The 20,999-nt window shown below is 45.4% G+C and overlaps 2 pseudogenes; one reads left to right on the top strand and one right to left on the bottom strand.

Moving 5' to 3' along the window:
* The first annotated feature begins 15,525 nt into the window (after positions 1 to 15,525).
* Positions 15,526 to 15,952, top strand: LOC114231235 (uncharacterized protein C14orf119-like; annotated as a pseudogene).
* A 1,269-nt stretch (positions 15,953 to 17,221) lies between these two features.
* LOC103285276 (nucleosome assembly protein 1-like 4) lies at positions 17,222 to 18,392 on the bottom strand (annotated as a pseudogene).
* Positions 18,393 to 20,999: the final 2,607 nt, after the last annotated feature.

The following is a 20,999-nucleotide window of genomic DNA, read 5'->3' as shown; positions in this document are numbered from 1 at the left end:
TCAAGCTGGCTTCTGTGCCTTCTTACTTCTGGCACAACATGGTCTAGGCTTACTCTCCCAGCCCTAGGCCTGAACGCAGTCATTTTACTAAGGACCCCTGTTAATAGGGAGTTGATAATAGAACTCAAGATCTGTAAACTAGCTGTGCTCATTGCCTCTAAGGTGTCATTGCTTATGTCCTGTCAGTGGACAGAGTGAGAAAAATAGCCATTTTATATCATTCTTGACTTTCACCATTTTATATTTATAGCTTCTTTCTCTCACCATGAGAAGACTGGCTCCCCAAAAAGATCAGTATATTTATTCCTTTGTTCAATTCTACAGTGCACATAAATTTGCTTCAAGATTACCATTAACAATAAACCTATTTCCCTACCTGGTTTGGCTCAGTGGATAGAGCATCAGCCTGCGGACTGAAGGGTCCCAGGTTCAATTCCCGTCAAGGGCACATGCCTGGGTTGCAGGCTCAATCCCCAGTAGGGGACATGCAGGAGGCAGCTGATCAATGATTCTCTCTCATCATTGATGTTTCTTTCTCTCTCCCTCTCCCTTCCTCTCTAAAATCAATAAAAATACATTTTTAAAAAAACACAATAAACCTACTAACCTATGAAGTCAAACTTAAGTTTTCTTTGCACTTCTTTTGTCCTTTTATTTTCAGACTGAGGATAATGAAAGTACTATAGCTAAAAGTTATTTGAGCCCTAGCTGGTTTGGCTCAGTGGATAGAGCGTTGGCCTGCGGACTGCGGGGTCCCAGGTTCAAATCTGGCCAAGGGCACATGCCCAGGTTTCGGGCTTGGTCCCCAGTGGGAGGCGTGCAGTAGGCAGCCGATTCTCTCTCATCATTGATGTTTCTATCTCTCCCTTTCCCTTCCTCTCTGAAATCAATAAAGAAATATATTAAAAAATAAATATGTTTTTTAAAAAGTTATTTAGTTCTTTCTTTTCCATTTTTCTTTAATACAGTTAATCATTTGATATATTGTTAAGTTTACTTATTTTTGTTTCCAAATTTGAAGTTAAAAAGAAAATCCTTGTTGATTTAACTTTTGGCATTTTATTGATGACATGTCTTGGTGTGGGCCACTTTGGGCTCACTTTATTTGAGATTTTTCTGAGCTTCTTACGCCTAGATATCTATTGCCTTCACTAGTTTGGGAAAGTGTTCAGTCATTATTTTGTTTGTTTTATTTTGTTAATCCTCACCCGAAGGTATTTTTTCCATTGATTTTTAGAGAGTGGAAGGAAGAGGAATAGACAGAGAGAAGCATCGCTGTGAGAGAGAGACATCGATTGGTTGCCTCCTGCATGCACTGCAACCAGGGCTGGGGAACCTGCAACCAAGGTACGTGCCCTTGACCAGAATCGAACCCGGGACCCTTCTGTCAGTGGGCCGACGATCTATCCACTGAGCCAAACCAGCAAGGGCCAGTCATTATTTCTCTAAATAGGTTTTCTGACCCTTTCTCTTTCCCTTTGCCTTCTTGGACCTCTCTGATTCAAATGTTGGTACACTTGATGTTGTCCCAGAGGTCCCTTAAACTATCCTCATTTTAAAAAATTCTTTCTCTCTTTTTGCTGTTCTGATTGGGTGATTTCCACTTCTTTGTTTTCTAGCTTGCTGACTCCTTCTGCATCAACTGATCTGTTATTGATTCCCTTTAGTGTATTTTTTTGTTTTGGTTATTGTATTCTTCAGTTCTGATAGGTTCTCTCTTTTTTTTTATCCTCACCCAAGGATATGTTTACTAATTTGAGAGAGCTGGAGAGAGGTGAGAGAAACATCGATCAGTTGCTCCTCATACACACCCCAACCAGGGACTCCACTTGTAAGCTAGGTATGTACCCTGACCAGGAATCAAACGCACCACCCTTTTATGTACGGAATGATGCTCTGACCAGCTGAGCTACACTGGCCAAGGCTGATAGGTTCTTCTTTATATTTTCTATCTCTTTGTTGAATTTCTCACTGAGCTCATCTATTCTTCCCCTAAGCTCATAGAGCAACCTTATAACCCGTATTTTGAACTCTTTATCTTTTCATTTAGTTCCTTTTCTGGATTGTTGTCCTGGGCTTTTCTTTAGAAGATATTTCTCTGTCTCCTCATTTTGGCGTCTCTCTGTTCGTTTCCATGAATTAAGCAAAACAACAACCTCTCCCTGTCTTGAAGAAGTGGCCTTGTGGCCCTAGCTGGTTTGGCTCAGTGGGTAGAGTGTCAGCCTGTGGACTGAAGGGTCCAGGTTCAATTCTGGCCAAGGGCACGTGCCCAGGTTGCAGGCCCGATCCCCAGTAGGGGGCATGCATCCCCAGTAGGGGACGTGCAGGAGGCAACCCATCAATGATTCTCTCTCACCATTGATATTTCTATCTCTCTCTCCCTCTCCTTTCCTCTATGAAATCAATAAAAATATATTTAAAAAAAACACACACAAGTGGTCCTTGAGTAGGAGCTTCCCCTTTGTAGACACTGGGGTGCTAGGTGTCTTTGGCAGGTGGGTTGGAACTGAAGCTGCAGTGGGCACAGGCCGAGGGAAGTCCCAGGGGCAAGCTACACCTGGGAAGGAGCTATAGCTAGGGTGGGATGGAGCCAAGGGGAATCCTAGATGCAAGTCACACCTGTGCTGCCTTACCAGGCTGGCTGGAAGCTGGAGCTGGTGCAGGCCACAGGGAGACTCATGGACAAACCAGACTGGCCAGAGTTGTGAATGGAAGAGGTGAGGGCCTCAGGGAGTCCAGGGGTCAAGAGCGGACATGCTGTGAGCCTGGGGTGAGAGGGGGAACTGAGATGGCCTTAGCCTGGGGCTAAAATGCCTGGATTGAGCTCTTACCCTTGTGATCAAGGGTGGGGGAATTGCCTCCCAGCTGGGAGTTTCCACAGCTCTCTTCCTCTTTGGCAGGTGCTCCAGGGTTAGTAAATGGATTTCCTTCCCATATAGACTAGGCGTCCTTTAAACCACTGTTTTTCCCAGTACCCCAGGGTGGACAAGTCTGCGTAGGCCCTTTAGTGATCCCTTCAGGCTGCAAGGCAGTACATTGGGTTGGAGGGCCCTCAATGCCCATCTCTGGCTCTTTTACACACTCTCTCTCTCTCTCTCTCTCTCTCTTTCTCTCTCTCTCTCGTTTGTTGTACTGAAGCTGTTCAGTCAACCCTCAGTTTTTCTTCAAGGGGACTTGCTCTGCCTGTAGCTGTAAGTTCGATGTGTTCATGGGAGGAGATGCGCTCAGGGTCTTCCTAGGCCACTATCTTGGACTGGAAGCCCCGAAGTGATCAAATTCTAGATGCATTTGAAAGTAAGCCAGTAGAATTGCTTGACAGTTTGAATGTGGAAGGTGAATAAAAGAAAATCCCCTGAGCAACTGGGAGGTGGAGTTCTCATGAACTGAAATGGAGAAAGATTGTGGGAAGAGTAGATTTGATGAAGGAGAGATGGAAAGAGAAAATCAGGAACAGGTTTTTGGCCATGTTGAGTTTGATTTGCTGAGTGGACATCCAAGTAGAGGCAACCACTGGGTAAATGGATATGTATGAGCCCGGAAATCTAGGCTGGCAATATCAATTTGGAAATCAGTATATTGATGCTTTTTAAAGCTGGTAAATTCTACTTTTTTGCAAATCAGTCTGAACTGGGTTTCTATTGTTTACAACCAAAAAATGGAGTCCTTGTCTTAGACCGTTTGAAACTCTCTCCCAAGAAGCTCAGCCTCTTCCAATTAGTTGGACAAACAAGCCAACTCACATCTTAACTCCTTTTCCTATCACTCCACACACTTTCCTAAATACTGTAGCAGCCTCTTCTAGGGCAGAGGAGTTATAACACAACTGAATACTTCTACTAGGCAAAAAATGTAAACTCATAAGGGGAAATAATTCATCATTCATTTATCATGGATGCTCAAGGAGCATCTAGCAGAGAGGAAAGCTTTGATAAGACAGTAAACAGCAGTGTATTCACCCTTGTGTGGTTTCTTGGTCCCTATTCCTTTGTTTTTCATTTTGTTTGACCACCAGATTTACATACTCCAGTGATGGGCAATCTTTTGAGCTTGGTGTGTCAAACTTCGCCAAAAAACTGAGCATAACTCGGGTAGTGTGTCACTTTGAGGAAAAAACATTATTTCGCAAATGTTTCATCCTCAGTAGCAGCAAATGTTTCATCCTTGGCATGCGGCCGCCTCAGCGCGCGTGTCATCAGAAATGGCTACGCGTGTCAGTGCTGACACGCGTGTCATAGGTTTGCCATCACTGAATACTCTATTGTCTTCTGGAGTCTGCTAGATTACCGCTTTCATTGTTAACTCTCTGCTCACCCATCTTCAAAGCTTTCTTACTTTATATAGGATAACACCAAAACTTGACCTAGTATTCAATGGTCTATATCAGTGGTTGGCAAACCGTGGCTCGAGAGCCACATGCGGCTCTTTGGCCCCTTGAGTGTTCTAACGCCACTTCCTCAAAATAGACTCGCCCAGGCCGCAAACCGACTTCTGCACATGGGCCACGAAGTTTCAGTCGCACTGTACGTGCGTGCCCACATGTGGTATTTTGTGGAAGAGCCACACTCAAGGGGCCAAAGAGCTGCTTGTGGCTCGCGAGCCGCGGTTTGCTGACCACTGGTCTATATCATCTCCTTCAGTGCCTCTTTAATATACTTTTCCTCTTACCTGGCTCTAATATTTCATTAATATTTTGCTTCAGCTGAAAAAGTTTATCTCCCAACATTAGTTGTGCATTCTTATATTTTCAGCTTTGCTCTTAGGGATAGACAGCATGAATAATGGCTCTCCAAAGTGCCCTTGTCCTAATCTCCAGAACCTGTGAATATGTTATTTTACATGGCAAAAGGAACTTTGCAGAAGTGATAGGAAGATCATCCTGGGTCAACCAACCGGTTCAATATAATCACAAGGGTTCTTTTAGGAGGGAGGCAAAAGGGTCAGAATGAGAGAAGGAGATGTGACTACAGATGTAGAGGTCAGAGTAATGCAGGACCACAAGCCAAGGAATGCAGCATCCTCTAGAAACGGGAAAAGGCAAGGAAACAAATTCTCCGCTAGAGCTTCTAGAAGGAACACAGCCCTACTGACCTGTAAGACCTATTTTCAGGCCTTTAACCTATAGAATTATAAAATAATAAATCTGTGTTGTTTTAAACCACCAAGTTTGTGGTAATTTATTAGAGTAGCAATAGGAAATGAAGACACTTCTGCTGTGTCCCTGATCTGGATTTCTGTTTTCTTTGACACAGCCTATTCAAATCCCATCCAGGCTCAGTATAATCTAGGTTGTTTAAAAAAAAAAAAAATATAAATATATATATATATATATATATATATATATATATATATATTGATTTCAGAGAGGAAAGGAGAGGGAGAGGGAGATAGAAACATCAATGATGACAGTGAACCATTGATCAGCTGCCTCCTGCACTCCCCCTACTGGGGATCAAGCCTGCAACCTGGCACGTGCCCTTGGCCGGAATCGAACCTGGGAACCATCAGTCTACAGGCTGACACTCTATCCACTGAGCCAAACCAGATAGGGTACTATAATATAGTTTTTAACAAAATGGAACAAACACCTATTGGATGCCTATCATGTGCAAAGCATCTGGCTAGATAACAGTAGATAAGGAATCCTATATAATAAAAGTGTAGTATGCAAATTGTCCCCTCAATTGGGAGTTCGTCTGGGAGTTCAACCAGGGGGCAGGGCCAGCTGGAGGAAGGGAGGGAGTACCAGCCGGCGGCTGGCAGCCACTAAGGACCCTACCAGTGCATGAATTTTGTGCATTGGGCCTCTAGTGAAAGATATAAAGATGAATAAGAGATCCCCTAATTTTAAAAGAGCTTACTGTATGGAGCCAGGGGTAAAGTAGAAAAATGGAGGAGGGCCAAAACCGGTTTGGCTCAGTGGATAGAGCGTCGGCCTGCGGACTCAAGGGTCCCAGGTTCGATTCCGGTCAAGGGCATGTACCTTGGTTGCGGGCACATCCCCAGTAGGGGGTGTGCAAGAGGCAGCTGATCGATGTTTCTCTCTCATCGATGTTTCTAACTCTCTATCCCTCTCTCTTCCTCTCTGTAAAAAAATCAATAAAATATATTTTTTAAAAAAAGAAAAAGAAAAATGGAGGAGGATTATGGACCAAGTTTGAAGGCACCAGATTGGATCATCTATATATATAAAACCCTAATATGCAAATAGACCAAATGGTGGAATAACCAAACAACTGAACAACCACTCGCTATGATGTGCGCTGACCACCAGGGGGTGCACACAGAACATGGTGGGCATTGGCTGTAGTGGGATGGTGGAGCAGGTGAGTGGGGGTGCCAGACCAAGGTGGGGCACCGGTTGCTGTCATCAGGGTGAGCCTCTGATGCTTACTGAAAATTCTTTGCTCCCATATGCCATGGTCCCACCCGGTGCTCGCACCTGCTGCCGACGCCCGACGCTGGCCCTGTTCACTCAGCGCCATTAGCAGGTGTGAGTGGCGGCTGCCAGTCCCAATCACCCCTGAGGGCTTCTCCACCTCCCTGTGCTCCTGAGGGACGATTGGGGCAGGAGCTGCCACCGCTTGCACCTGATGATGGTGCCAGGCCCGCTTGCACTCACTGCTGGTGCCGGCCCCAATCACTCCACACCCTCAGCGGGTGCAAGCAGGGCCAGCACCATGAGCACATGGGACCTGCTGTGGCGGGAGCAGGGCTGCTGGCAGACAGTGGACCAGGGACTGCAGCGGGAAGGGTCAGGGGGGGGCAGGTAGGATGGGCCGAGACCTGCCCCTGTGCCCACCAGAGCCTCGTGGCCCACAGTTCCTTTCAAGGTGCATGAATATGTGCACTGGGCCCCTAGTTGTGTTATATTTGTGGGTACCAGCTTTTAAGCCCATCCTGGTGTTCTCCCAGATTTAAATGATTATGACTCTTATTTTTTTTTATTTTTCATTTAGAACTCAATTCAACAACATTTACTGAGTCTATTAGATGCAAGACACTGTGCCAGGTGCCATAGAGAATACCCAGATACATAACTTGTGGTTTCTCTGCTGCCTTTTATTGTTTAATTATTTTTGTGTATGTCTCGTCTGGACTGTGGGATTTTTGTTTGGTTGTTTAAGACATATGTATCCAGTACCTCCTTTATTTCAGGTACAAAGGAAGATTCAACGATGAATAGGTGTCTTATTTTTCAGGTGCTCATAATTTAGTAGGAAAGACTCAAAATAATAATTACAAAACAATGTGATAAGTGTTGTAACAGAGGGGTATACTAAGTGCTGCTGAGAGAACTGAGGACAGAGCTGTAAATGAAGGCTTCAGGAGGTTAGACAACACCTGAGCCAAGGCTGAAAGATGAATAGATGTGCCAGAGAAACAAGTGAGGCAGGGAGATGAGAAGGTGATAGAAGGAGGGGTGATCAGGAAGGGGGAAAGGCATTTTGGTTAGGAGGAACAGCACAGGCCAAAATGGAGAACTGTGAAAGAGCACGGAATGCCTGAGCAACGGTAAGAATTTCAGTAAGGCTAAAGCATAGAATGGTAGTGGAAGAACAGGGAACAATGCTAGAAAGGCAGGTCAAATCAAGTTCAAGAGGAGTCTTGTGCTCAGCTGAGAAATTTGCCTTTTGTGCAGTAAATAGTTCTGTGTCCTACACAGTTTTTAACTAAACTCTTTGGAAAGATTCCTTTAGCAGCACTTGAGATTACAGAGAGGTCTGCAGAGATGATATGGAGAAGATAAGGTCCTGAACCAAATTAGGGCATGGAGGATAAAAAGAAGTAACTTTTTGGGGGGTCAACAGAGGTGGGGCACAGAACCTCACCCCCCCAACTTTGCAGGGGCCTAAACACTCACCCCTTCTGAAGGAAGTCTCCTGCCCCCATGGCTGCTTAACTTCCCATGCCCAGCTCAAATCGGGACCCAGGTAACAGACAGAGACTTGGCCGACAGCAGCTGCCCTCTCACTGCAACAAGAATTGAGTTGTCATGTACCCACGGTGTGGGGAAGTGGGTTTTTGATATCTAAATCTAGCCTACCACCAGGAATGCTCAGGACCTACTCAAGAAGGCAAATAATCCTTTCCACTAATACAGTGATGGCAAACCTATGACACGCGTGTCAGCACTGACACGCGTAGCCATTTCTGATGACACGCGGCCGCTGAGGCAGCCGCATGCCGAGGATGAAACATTTGCTGCTCCTGAGGATGAAACATTTGCGAAATAATGTTTTTTCCTCAAAGTGACACACTACCCGAGTTATGCTCAGTTTTTTGACGAAGTTTGACACACCAAGCTCAAAAGGTTGCCCATCACTGCACTAATATTTACATGGTAAAATAAGATTGATGTTAGAGTAATAAATTTGACAGTAAAATAGTAGTCAAGTTTTCAGGCTAATTTAAATTGGCTAATTGAAACAAGCGAATATTCTAGAAAAATTAATTGTACTGGACAAAAAGCAGTTCCTAAAGTGTTAACTAAATTTTTATTGGTAGTTCATCTCATGATAAAATTGCATAACATGTAATGAACCTAAAGCAGTAATATTATAGTGCAAAAAATTAAAATTTAAAAGCTATCAAGACTACATTATAAAATTTTCAAAAGCCTCCAAATATTTAAATAAAAAAATGGGGGAATAGTAGAAGAATATCATGTAAGGAAAAATATCCTGTAAGTAAATTACATCTAGAAAATTTGTACTTTAGAAAATTAATTGTAAGGCTAAAAGCAAGACACCCATGAAAAACACACATGGTGTCAAAACAAGCCAGAGGAAAATCATTTGGGCAAAAAATGAAAAAGGATCCCAAGTCAATTTTATAGAAAATATTCCTTTATTAACTTTTGGTCGAGAATATGTTTGTATATTTTCAGAAAACAACTCCGAGACCCATGTGGATTCTGGCAACAGAGAGGAATCGACAGGACTACTCCAGCCATGAAGACAGAAGAGAAGCAGTCCAGAGAAGGAAGACGCTTACATCGCCTTGCCATACTAGCAGTTAGCAGCTGTGCATCACTGCAGGTTGCCCAGGACCAAACCAGAGAGGGTCACACCTGCATTACCACCATTTGTCTACCATCCAGAACTGAAATATCATTGCTGACATGTACACATAAGGAACTGTTTGACATTGAAATTGGGTCTCAAAAGAACTGTTGGCCCAGAAAGAAACTCACTACAGACTGATTCATTTGCCTTTCAGCATAACCATTATTGCTTGTCTCATTTTTTGTTCTTATAAGTGTATTTCTAGTAGCACATGATCTCATTCATCTAGGGGAAATTATGAACAACATAAACTGATGAACAAGAACAGATCCAGAAACAAGGAGGCATGGGTCAGACTGTCGGTCCTCAGAGGGAGGGTAAGGAAGGGTGAGGATAAAGGGAAGAGATCAACCAAAGGACTTGTGTGCATGCATATAAGCCTAACCAGTGGTTAAGGACAACAGGGGGGTGGGGGCATGCGTGGGGAGGGGTGTGGGATGGGAATGGGGGGATGAGGACAAATATGTGATACCTTAATCAATAAAGAAATTTAAACAACAACAAAAAAGAAGTAACTTTTGGGGAGAATGCCCCTGACCAGTGTTCTCAGTGGTTAGAGTATTGGCCCATGCACCAAAGGGTTGTGGGTTCGATTCCTGGTCAAGGGCACATAACTGGGTTGTAACCAATCAATGTGTCTTGCTCACATTGATGTCTCTCTCCCTTTCTCTTCTCTCTCCCTCCCTTGGCCCCACTTTCCCTAAAAAGTAATGGGAAAAATTTCCTCTGGTGAGGATTAGCAAAAAAAAAAAAAGGAGGAGGAGGAGGAGGAGGAGGAGGAGGAGAAGAAGAAGAAGAAGAAGAAGAGGAGGAGGAGGAAGAAGAAGAAAAAGATGAAGACAAGCCCTAGCCCATTTGGCTCAAAGGATAGAGCGTCAGCCTGAGAACTGAAAGGTCCCCAGGTTCAATTCTGGTCAAGGGCACATGCCTGGGTTGTGGGCTCAATCCCCAGTGGGGGACTTTCAGGAGGCAGCCGATCCATGATTCTCTCTCATCATGGATGTTTCTATCTCTCTCTCCCTCTCCCTCCCTCTCTGAAATCAATGAAGATATATTTAAAAAATACACACAAATGTATTTTTTTAAAAAGACACAAAAAGTTGGGGGAAATGATTACATTAGTCTGCTAGAGCTGCCATAATAAAATGCCACAGACTAGGTGTCTTAAACAACAGAAATTTATTTTCTTACCATTCTGGAGGCTAAAAGTCCAAGGTTAAGGTGCCATCTTCAGAGAGGAAGAGAGAGGGAGAGAGAGATTAAAAACATCAATGATGAGAGAGAATCATTGATCTGCTGCCTTCTGCACACCCCCCAGTGGGCAAGTGCCCTAACTAGGAATCACACTGTGACCTCCTGGTTCATAGGTCTGCACTCAATCACTGAGCCACATCTGTTGGGCTCTTCCTCTTCCTACAAGACCATCAGTCCTATCAGATTGTGGCCCCACATTATAACTTCCTTTGTCCTTAGTTTCTTTCTTCAAGGCCCTATCACCAAATACAGTCACATTGAGTGTTAGGGCTTCAACATATGAATTTGGGAAAGACACAATCCTATCTAATAAAGAGGGAATATGCTAATTGACTGTCACACCCTCACAAAATGGCGGTGCCCACAGCCACAGATGGCAGCGCCTCATCCAGCCGGAGTCCCCCAGTCCCCTCAGCACCCCCAGGGGGGAAGCAGGTGCCACGCACCTCATCCAGCCTCAGTCCCGCAGTCCCCTCAGCCCTGCCTCATGCAGCCAGAGTCCCCCAGTCCCCTCAGCCCCACAGGGGAAGGCAGTTGGGGGCAATCGGGCTGGCAGGAGAGGGCAGTTGGAGGCGATCAGGCCAGCAGGGGAGGTTAGTTGGGGACAATCATGCTGGCAGGGGAGCGGTTAGGAGCCAGTGGTCCCGGATTGTGAGAGGGATGTCTGACTGCCGGTTTAGGGATCGGGCTTAAACCTGCATTTGGACATCCTCCAAGGGGTCCCAGATTGGAGAGGGTGCAGGCTGAGCTGAGGGACACCCTCCCCCAGTGCACGAATTTCATGCACTGGGCCTCTAGTGTATCTATATAATAGAGGAATATGCAAATTAACCAGGATGCCATAACGTCACAACTGAACAGCAGGGATCTGAGGCTGCATGGCACCTGGCCAGGGCAAGGGACCTCAGGCCGTGCCCCCTGCCCCATGGGGTTTGACAGGGGACCTCAGGCCATGCCCCTCACCCCAGGGCCAGGCTGGGGTACCTCAGGCTGTGCCCCACGCCTGGCGGGGCTTGACGGGGGACCTCAGGCCATGGCCCCCGCCCAGTTGGGCTTGATTGGGACCTCAGACTGTGCCCCCCGTCCCAGTGGGGCTTGACAGGGGACCTCAGGCAGCTCCTTCTGCCCTGGCGCCAGGCTGGGGGACCTGAGGCTGCGCCCCCCACCTGGCAGGGCTTGATGGGGGTGTGGCCAGCTGGGTCTGGGTCTCACCCAATGTGGGTGGGGCTGCCTGGGTCTGGGTCTCCTGTGTTTTCGAAGCACATGCGGGTGGTGGGCAGGGACTTGACTCTAGGTCCCGTGGCATGCCCCAGACTCTGAATGGAGGGAGATTTTCATATACATTTTACTAATTTTCTTTCATCTCTGACATTTCTATTATAGAAAAAGGGCAAATAGCAATATTAAAATATTTCCTTTAATTAATTCCCTTTTAATGTGCATGAATTTCGTGCACCGGGCCACTAGTTCAGTCTATAACAGAAAATATACCTGAGATAGAATCAACAAGACCTATTAGATAATAGTGACTAATATTCTTGTAGTGCTTTATAATTTACAACTTTTTTTTTAACATCCATTATCTGATTTTACCTTTATGCTGTAGGAGGGAGGTATTATCCTTATCCTCATTATATAAATGAGAAAACAGACTAAAAGAAGTTAAATAATATGTCCAAGTCTATATGCTAGTGAGTGGTAACCTTGACTCTAAACCTGGCCTTGGCCTCATAATCCCATGCCATTCTGACTCTCTTATGATAGGTGAGGGCATGAAGACTGAAAAGTTGAGGCCAGCTTGAGGATGCCTTACCTTTAGTCTCTAGGGAAGCCCAGAATCTCTCTTAGGTCAACTGCTGACACCTCCTTATTCAAAACACGTTTAAACTTCTGCCTCACTTTTCCCCTGGAAGCTCCTATTTTTATCCTTAGCCCCACTCCTCAAATGTCTTTAGAAACACACACCTGCTCCTTTCTTCACTTTCCTGAGAAGGTGTGGGGGAGAAGTGGGAACACAGATATTTAAAAGTTTTGCTTAACAGATTACAGATACAATGATCATCCCCTTCCTTATTGCTGACTAATTCCTACTCATCCATTGAAAAAACAAACAAAAAAACAAAACAGCTCACAGGTCACCTCTTTCATGACTTCTCCAAATTTGATTAAGATCTTGTCTGTGAGCACACAGTGTCCCGACATATCTCTATCATCATACCATGATATCATCAGATTGTGTAAGCTCCTTCAGGGCAAGTTGATATTCCAAGTATCTAACAATAGGATCCACTTCATGTCTGTTATATGCTCATTAAACAAATAAATTATTTCATACATTGTCATATCCTTCCCACATGGTGGGAGACCTTTTATTCCTTATCATTCTTCCAAGATACAATCTCCTATCACTCAGGGCTCAATACAGGAAACAAAAACTCCTCCAAGAAGTTTAAGGAGACAAGGACATAGGGGCTTACAAAGTAAACTGGAAAGTCTAGAGGGGCCCTCTGGGCTGAAATTCCAGAAATGACCTCCAGAACATGTGAGGAGTGCGCTGCCAGGGAAGCGGCTACCTCTGTCACAGTCAGGAGGGTGGGGCAGCAGGAAGTTTCCACTGATGACTGGGCTTAAGAGCAAGTAGCTACAACTCTGATCTAGGGATCTTGAAACTGTGATCAGGACATTGCCGTGGCTACACTCTGATGCAACCACCTCTCAATATTTGCAAAGCTAGAGACATCATTGGATCGCTGCTGTAAACATATGTCACATCTCCATGACCTTGCTTGCCAGGAGGTATAGCTAAAGTAGTATTTAATGGTCTTTGTCTCACTTCTGCCTTCTAAATCTCTGGCTGCAAGGTATTCTGAGAAATATAATCCTTAGCTTTCCAGCCTCTGCAGTATAGGAGAGCGCACTAGAAGGAGGTGAGAATATGTGCTGAATGCTAATTAACCATATCTGCCACTCTGCATGTCTGAAATATACCCAATGTCTTATCATCTGCAACTGGTTCTCTTCCTCCCTCCCCACCCTCTTGCTCAGTGCCCTGGTGGCTAGTTTAGTCTTTGGTCTTGTTCCCATTAGTCTAATTCTTCAGACTACAGTTTGCCCTTTTCTGTTACCTGGGTGAGGCAAATTTCTCACCTATGATTCCACAGTTCTTTAAAAAAAAAACACTGATGTATGGGACTTCATCAAAATTAAAAACTAATGCTCTTTGAAAGGCATTGTTAAGAGAACTGAAAACAAGCCACCAACTAGAAGAAAATGTTGTAAATCATATATCTGACAAAGGACTTGTATCTAGACATGTAATAACTTTCAAAATCAATAATAAGAAAACAAGCAACCCAAAAACAAATGGGTAAAATATTTCAACAGAGTGTTCACCAATGAAGATAAAAGTATGATAATAAACACATGAAAAGATATGCAATGTCATTAGTCATTAGGGAATTGCAAATTAAGACCACAGTGAGATACCACTATACACTTCCCCCCCAAAAAAATGTCTGGTCTGGGTGCTAGTGAGGATGTGGAGAAATGACCTCTCATATACCATGGGTAGGAGTATAAACCTACAATCACTTTGGAAAAGAGTTTGGCAGTTTCTTTAAAAGGTAAACATATACTCACCATATGACTCAGTCATTCTACTCCTAGATAATTACTCCAAAGAAAAGGAAACATATGGGCACACAAAGACCTGTACACTAATCCAGTCATGTGCCTAGTTTTTCCATGAGATCTCCTTGTCATTTAGTTCCCCTTTTTTCTTCAATTGTTAGCATCCTAATGTGCTCAAGTGGTGAACCCTTAACCTTTGTCACATTATCAGCTAGAATCAGGAGAGGAAAATGAGTAAGAATATCTATATATATATAAGAGCCTAAGCAACCGGCCGACTGGCCAACCAGCCAACCAGCCGGTAGCTATGATGCACAATGAACACCAGGGGGCAGACACTCAATGCACAGGCATGGAAACATGGAACAGACTGATGAATCTCAGAGGGAAGGGGGAGGAGGAGGGCAGGAAGAGATTAACCAAAGATCTTATATGCATACTAGAGGCCCGGTGCACAGACTCGTGCACCAGAGGGGTCCCTCAGTCTGGCCTGCGGGGATTGGGCTGAAACTGGCTCTCCGACATACCCCAAGGGGGCCTGAATTGTGAGAGAGCACAGGCCAGGCCGAGGGGACCCACCAGTGCATGAATCCATGCACCAGGCCTCTAGTTATATATTTCTGCTTCACATATCACCCCCAAACTTTGAGGCTTGAAATAGCAACAATAATATTATCTTATAGTTTCTAAGAGTTAGGAGTCTGGGAGAGGCTTAGCTGGGTGCTTCTGCTCAGGGTCTCTTATGAGGTTGCAATAAAGCTATTGGCTGGGGTTCCAGTCATCTGAAGGCTTGACTGCTTAGAAGATACCTCACTCACATGGCAGTTGGCAGGATGCCTCTGTTCCTTGCTAGTTGTTGGCAAAAGGCCTCAGTTCCTCACCACCAGGGTCTTTCCACAGGGAAGCCATATTTATCACCATTTGCTGAGGAACTACTGCTGGCCTTTATAAAGTTAAGTTTAGATAAGTGCTCCAAGTCATTCCCAAGTTGCGCCCTCCGACCCCCACCCCTTCTTTCTGTGTTTGCCCTAGGCCAGTGGTCAGCAAACTGCGGCTCGCGAGTCACGCTGCGGTTTGCCGCTCTGTTGACTGAGTTTGCCGACCACTGCCTTAGGGAAAAACACTTAAAAAACATTTTAATAATGTACTAATGTCTTTAACCTGAAGTCAAAACTTCTGGGTAAGGGTAATGCCTTACAGCAGTGGTCGGCAAACTCATTAGTCAACAGAGCGGCAAACCGCGGCTCGCGAGCCGCATGTGGCTTGCGAGCTGCAGTTTGCCAACCACTGGCCTAGGCTGAGGAATTCAAACTGCTTTTCATCTCCTCTTTAACTTTCCCACATCGTCCTCCCTAACCTCTGGAATTCAGAACCTGTTGCTACCTTCCCAACTTCCTCCCCACATCCTCTTATTCACCCTTAGCCCTTAAGTTACACTGCTATTAGCTTCCAAAGGTTTTATTAAAAACGTGCACACAGGCTTAGGGCTTTCAGGAAACATGGAAACGGTGGTGATAATTGGAGCCTAAGCCCTCTTGTGATGGTCTCTTGGTGCCCTGTGAGAGAAAAGGGGAGGATGCCATTGGAATCACCTTCATTTTCGATGCAGCTATCCTTCCCTTTTCCCTTACCCTCAGTGCCAGACAATTCTATGAACTCTTCCCTCCCCCAGTGTCTTACACCATTTCCAGGCAATGAAGTGTATTCTTCAGTGGTTTGCCAGTTGGTCAGGTCCCCAGCGTGAACATTTCCTATAAGACCTTGGTAACTAAAGCAGCATCAGGAAAATTATAGCCATCGCTAGAAGGTCTAGAGCAGCTTAGTGTGTCTGGAGCCAACGATCACCTTGTATCTTTGAGTGCCAGCTACCTCTTTGAGATCAGTGGTTTCGAGGTTGGGCTGAGGAGGAGCGCAATGAATTTGTCAGGCAGCCGAAGGTCAGTGAGCCACACTTCTTGGCCAAGTTTTACCAAGCAGGGGCTGCTACAGCTGGTAAAGACTGATAGGCATTAAAATCAGAGAAGATAACCATAGTTGATGGAGCTGAAGCCACAACTGTACAGTGAGAACTTCAGATGTGCCACGTAAAGGCCTGGGGATGGTATCCTGATCTGCTGACTGAGCTTGCTGACTAGTGCAGGCCTGGTTATATCTATCTATCTATCTATCTATCTATCTATCTATCTATCTATCTATCTATCATCTATCTATCTATCATCTATCTATCTAGGTTTTACCACTTTAATAGAATACTCTAACTAGTCTGTACAAATTGAAAACAGCATCTTCAGTTACAAATGTACCTAAGTAATAAGGCTGAGCACTCTCCAGGCCTGGTCAGTGTGGGCCCCGCGAACCGGCTGCCAGGGACCAGGGACCTCGGTCACACACTCGGAGCCCCACACGCCAGCCAAGAACAGGTCGTCGCTTTGAACCCAGGACTTTTAAGACACGATGGATGTGGGGCTGAGAAATGGGAGCTAAAGAGACGTGACACTTACACACGAGGAAACGTGTGCCCCGCCCAGCCCTCCCCACAGAAGATGGGCACACAGCACTGCCCACAACCCCACGTCAGGGAGGCGCGCTCATGCCACCAGCCGTCAGTGGCAAGAAGGAGCGCTTTCTCCCAGACAGTCTGCGCTCCCCGAGGAGCCGCCACCACCTCCTCCCTATCAAGTCTCCACGTCTCCAGTCACAAACAAGGTTTCAGAAACCTGAGGACAAGTGACAGCACGCACCACGAGGCTCACAGCACAAAGGAACAAATAAATAACCACACAAGCTGACGCCTCAGCACGGCGGCGCCACGACCCTACCCCCCCCCCCCCCCGGGAAAATAAAACCAAAGTAAGAACACACACACACACACACACACACACACACACACACACACACACACACGGAGGAGCACGGACCCTGCGAGATCAGACACAGAGGACCAGGTGGCTGGGAACGAAGCATGTGCTGTCTTCACAAGAGAGATGGGAGCAGAAGCTCCCAGTCTGTCCTGGGCTCAGGGACCTTCCCACCCGACGTGGTACCCCACGTGGTCTACCGGCTCCCCCAAAGCAGGCCTGGGGACGTCTACTGAGCTGCACCCAAGGCCGCCGAGGGTGCCGGGATTAGATTAAACCTCCCACTTCTGAAACGCGTTTAAGTGACCGCTGTACAGGTTAAGCAAAATAATAAGGAAAGAGGAAAAGTGAAAGTGAAAACCACGGCACTTGAAAAAGGTCAGGTGTGGGCGCTCCGCCTGCAGGTCCTCACTGCTCACTGCTGCTTGCACTCAGAGGGCTGGCTGGGCTCCTTCTTGAGGCGCACGTCGCCATCATCCTCTTCGTCTCCCTCCTCTTCTCCTTCTAACTTCTCCTCTTCTCCTTCCTCACCTTCTTCAAAGTTGTGGTCATCCTCTATGGCCTCCCCCGTGAAGTACAGCACGGCCCTCGGGACTAGCCGCTCACGGAAGAAGTGTCCAATCTCATAGGCAGAGGTTAATGTGAACTCGGAATCTTCATCCAGTGACTCTCCATCCCCAGATGCTTTCAGCGGCCTGAGGAAGTTAAAAAAGGAATCCTTGGGGACTTGCTTGGTGATGGTTCTGACAGTGCCTGGACCCTTGTGTTTCCGTTTTTTTCTTGATCGTTTTGACTGTAACATTTTTTTCCTTTCTTCCTGTCGATAGTGCACCAGTTAAGTCAACTATTTCAGGGCCTTCGCAGGAGAAGGGGTCGGCCTTATCTAGCTCGGACTTCATCTTGTTTGTTTTGGTCAGGACTGAATTGATGAAGTAGTTGCTGGGCTCAAAATGGAACCCTTAACACAAAAGACACAGGCTGTCCAGGGTCTGAAAACTTCACTTTAACATCTTGAAGATGTTTCAAGATTGGCTCATCATATTCCTGGACTAACTCGCTCAGCATATCCACGTTTCTGAAGACGGTGAACCAGAACTCCGAATCGCTCTGAGGCTGGCTCTTCTGCTGCCTCGGCTTCTTTTTCTGCGGTGACTACGTTACTTCTCATGTCTCTAGCCAGTTTGTCCTCCTCTTCATTCTCGCTGTGCCTCTCCGATTCTCCATCTGTCGACTCAACGTCACCAGTGACAAACTCCCTTCTTTTGTCAAAGAGAGGCTGGTACAGCGCAGCGTATGTCCTCGCCAGGTCATGGACCTCTTCGTAGAACTTGGCTTCTATTGAGCAGACTTCACCTGAAGTTGTTTCAATGCGTTGATTCTTCTTTTTACTGCTGTAGGTAAAGTCTCTCTGTAGCTGGAAGGAGTGTGGGAGACACTGTCAAGCCACTCCTGCAAGGCTGGCAGACCTTGAGGGTTCTGGCATCACCGGACTGGTGAGCTTCTCTGTAGCACTAGCATCTTTAGCAGCTTCCAAGGAATCTGAAGGAGCCCCATCTGAAAAGCTGTTACCTGCCATCTGAATGTTTTTATCGTGCCCCAGGCCTGGTTATTTCCATGTTAACTGCACATCAGCTGGACTCCTAGTGTAAATGTTTTCCATCTAAGCAAATTCAGATTAGCAGTCTGCCTCCAGCTTATTTCTTTCCAGGAGATGTCAAACCCTCAAGAATTTAATGACTTCTTTTGCAACTATACCCCAAATCACCTACCTATAACTCAAGCCTGCTGCTGGCCCATGGGGATATAAAGTAGAACCCTCCTACTTCAGAAACAGGAGAGAAGAGCAAATAAAAGGTCATGTTTTTATATTTAGCTGGATTCAGGTGTCTGGTTTCACCTCCCTTAGCAGATTTTTAGCATAATTATGTGACATTCTAACCACTAGCTTTCCTCGATGATTTAGTAAAAATTATGGAAGAATCAGAAGAGGGAGACAGTTAGTCCTTCCTCCACATTGATGTGTGTTTGAATCCAAATAGCAATGACTTTTTCCAAAAGCATATGTGATATCCTTGGAGCTGCTAACAGATATCCTGTGAGTTTGTTCTACAGCAATAAGAAAAAAAGTGGCATTCTTTAGAGGTTGAAGGGTGTTGTGCATGTTTTTTTTTTTTTTGTATCAAAATAAGGAATGAATCTTCAGAACAAAACCAAACAAACAAACAAACAAACAAACAAAAAATGTGCACACAGCCAACCGTTACGGTTCAGTGGTTGAGCTTCAACCTATGAACCAGGAAGTCACCTTTTGATTCCCAGTCAGGGCACACTTTCGGGGTTGTGGGCTTATTCCCCACTAGGGGGCATGTAGGAGGCAGCTGATCAATGATTCTCTCTCATTGTAGATGTTTCTATCCCTTTCTCCCTCTCTTTTCCTCTCTGAAATAAATAAAAACTTTTTTTTTAAATCGTGCATACACACAACTTTACAAAATTACATTAATTATACATGCCAATTTTATTTATTTTTTAAATATGTTTTTATTGATTTCAGAGAGGAAGGGAGAGGGAGAAAGAGATAGAAACATCAATGATGAGAGAGAATCATTGATCGGCTGCCTCCTGCACAATGGGATCAAGCCCGCAACACGGGCATATGCCCTTGACTGGAATCGAACCTGGGACCCTTCAGTCCACAAGCTGATGCTCTATCCACTGAGCCAAACTGGCTAAGACAGTGGTCGGCAAACTGAGGCTCGCGAGCCACATGCAGCTCTTTGGCCCCTTGAGTGTGGCTCTTCCACAAAATACCACGGCCTGGGGGAGTCTATTTTGAAGAAGTGGCGTTAGAAGAAGTTTAAGTTTAAAAAATTTGGCTCTCAAAAGAAATTTCAATCGTTGTACTGTTGATATTTGGCTCTGTTGACTAATGAGTTTGCCGACCACTGGGCTAGGGCATATACATGCCAATTTTGTAAGAAAGTTTTATAGGGCAGAGTTCATCCAGTAGGTGTTAGCAGAGCCAAAGAATTTCAGTGGAGAAATGTTGGTTATTTTATTATTTTTCTAATTTTTTAAAAATCTTCACCAAGGATATTTTTCTGTTGATTTTTAGAGAGAGTGGACGAGAGAGGGAAAGACAGAGAGAAATATCAATGTGAGAGAAACACATTGATTGGTTGCCTCCTGCATGAGTCCCGACAAGGACCCAGGCTGGATAGGTGCCTGCAACCGAGGTATGTGACCCTGACCGGAATCACTTCAGTACGCAGGCTGACACTCTATTCATTGAGCAAAACCGGCTAGAGCATGTTGGCTATTTTATTTATTAATGGCACCATCCAGGAGAATGAGAAGCTAATGCTCAAAAACCTGAACTTAACAGTGGTGTGTAGTTACAGATTACTTTATAGGGCAAAATCACAAGACATGATGGGTTAGGGATTGGGGTCGTGCTGGGAGCTGATTGGTCGGAGATATGGTAAGGGTAATTAATAATTTCTTCAGGTCTTGAGGACAGTTCTGAGGTCTTTTCTGGCTCCCCATGTCCAATAGTATAGGAAAGTAGCCAGGGGGTTGTTTCCCCTTGGGGCTCAGGATCTGAAACATAACTTAATTCAAGATGCTATCTTTAGCCCTGACTGGTTTGGCTCAGTGGATAGAGCGTCGGCCTGCGGACTGAAAGGTCCCAGGTTCGATTCTGGTCAAGGGCATGTACCTTGGTTGCAGGCACATCCCCAGTGGGAGGTGTGCAAAAGGCAGCTGATCGATGTTTCTCTCTCATCGATGTTTCTAACTATCCCTCTCCCTTCATTTCTGTAAAAAATCAATAATATATATATATATATATATATATACATATATATATATATATTTTTAAAAGATGCTATCTTTAGACTGCCAGAGGTCCAAACCATGTGACTATTAGTCAAGTTGTGGTTACTATCTTCTGCTGCCTGGGGGTTGTTGATTATCCAGGGGGAAAGACTAGGTCTCCGAGGGATATATATATATATACACACACACAAACACACATACACACACACACTAGAGGCCCGGTGCATGAAATTTCATGCACTGGGGGGCGTCCCTCAGTCCAATCTGCACCTTCTCCCAGTTGGGGCCATCCCTCTCGCAGTCTGAGACCCCTCACTCCTTACCACCCGCCTGCAGTGGAGGTGGGAGAGGCTCC

Source organism: Eptesicus fuscus, chromosome 7 (assembly GCF_027574615.1).
Source record: "Eptesicus fuscus isolate TK198812 chromosome 7, DD_ASM_mEF_20220401, whole genome shotgun sequence".
Classification (NCBI taxonomy): Eukaryota; Metazoa; Chordata; class Mammalia; order Chiroptera; family Vespertilionidae; genus Eptesicus; species Eptesicus fuscus.
This window is presented reverse-complemented; position numbering and strand designations above follow the sequence as displayed.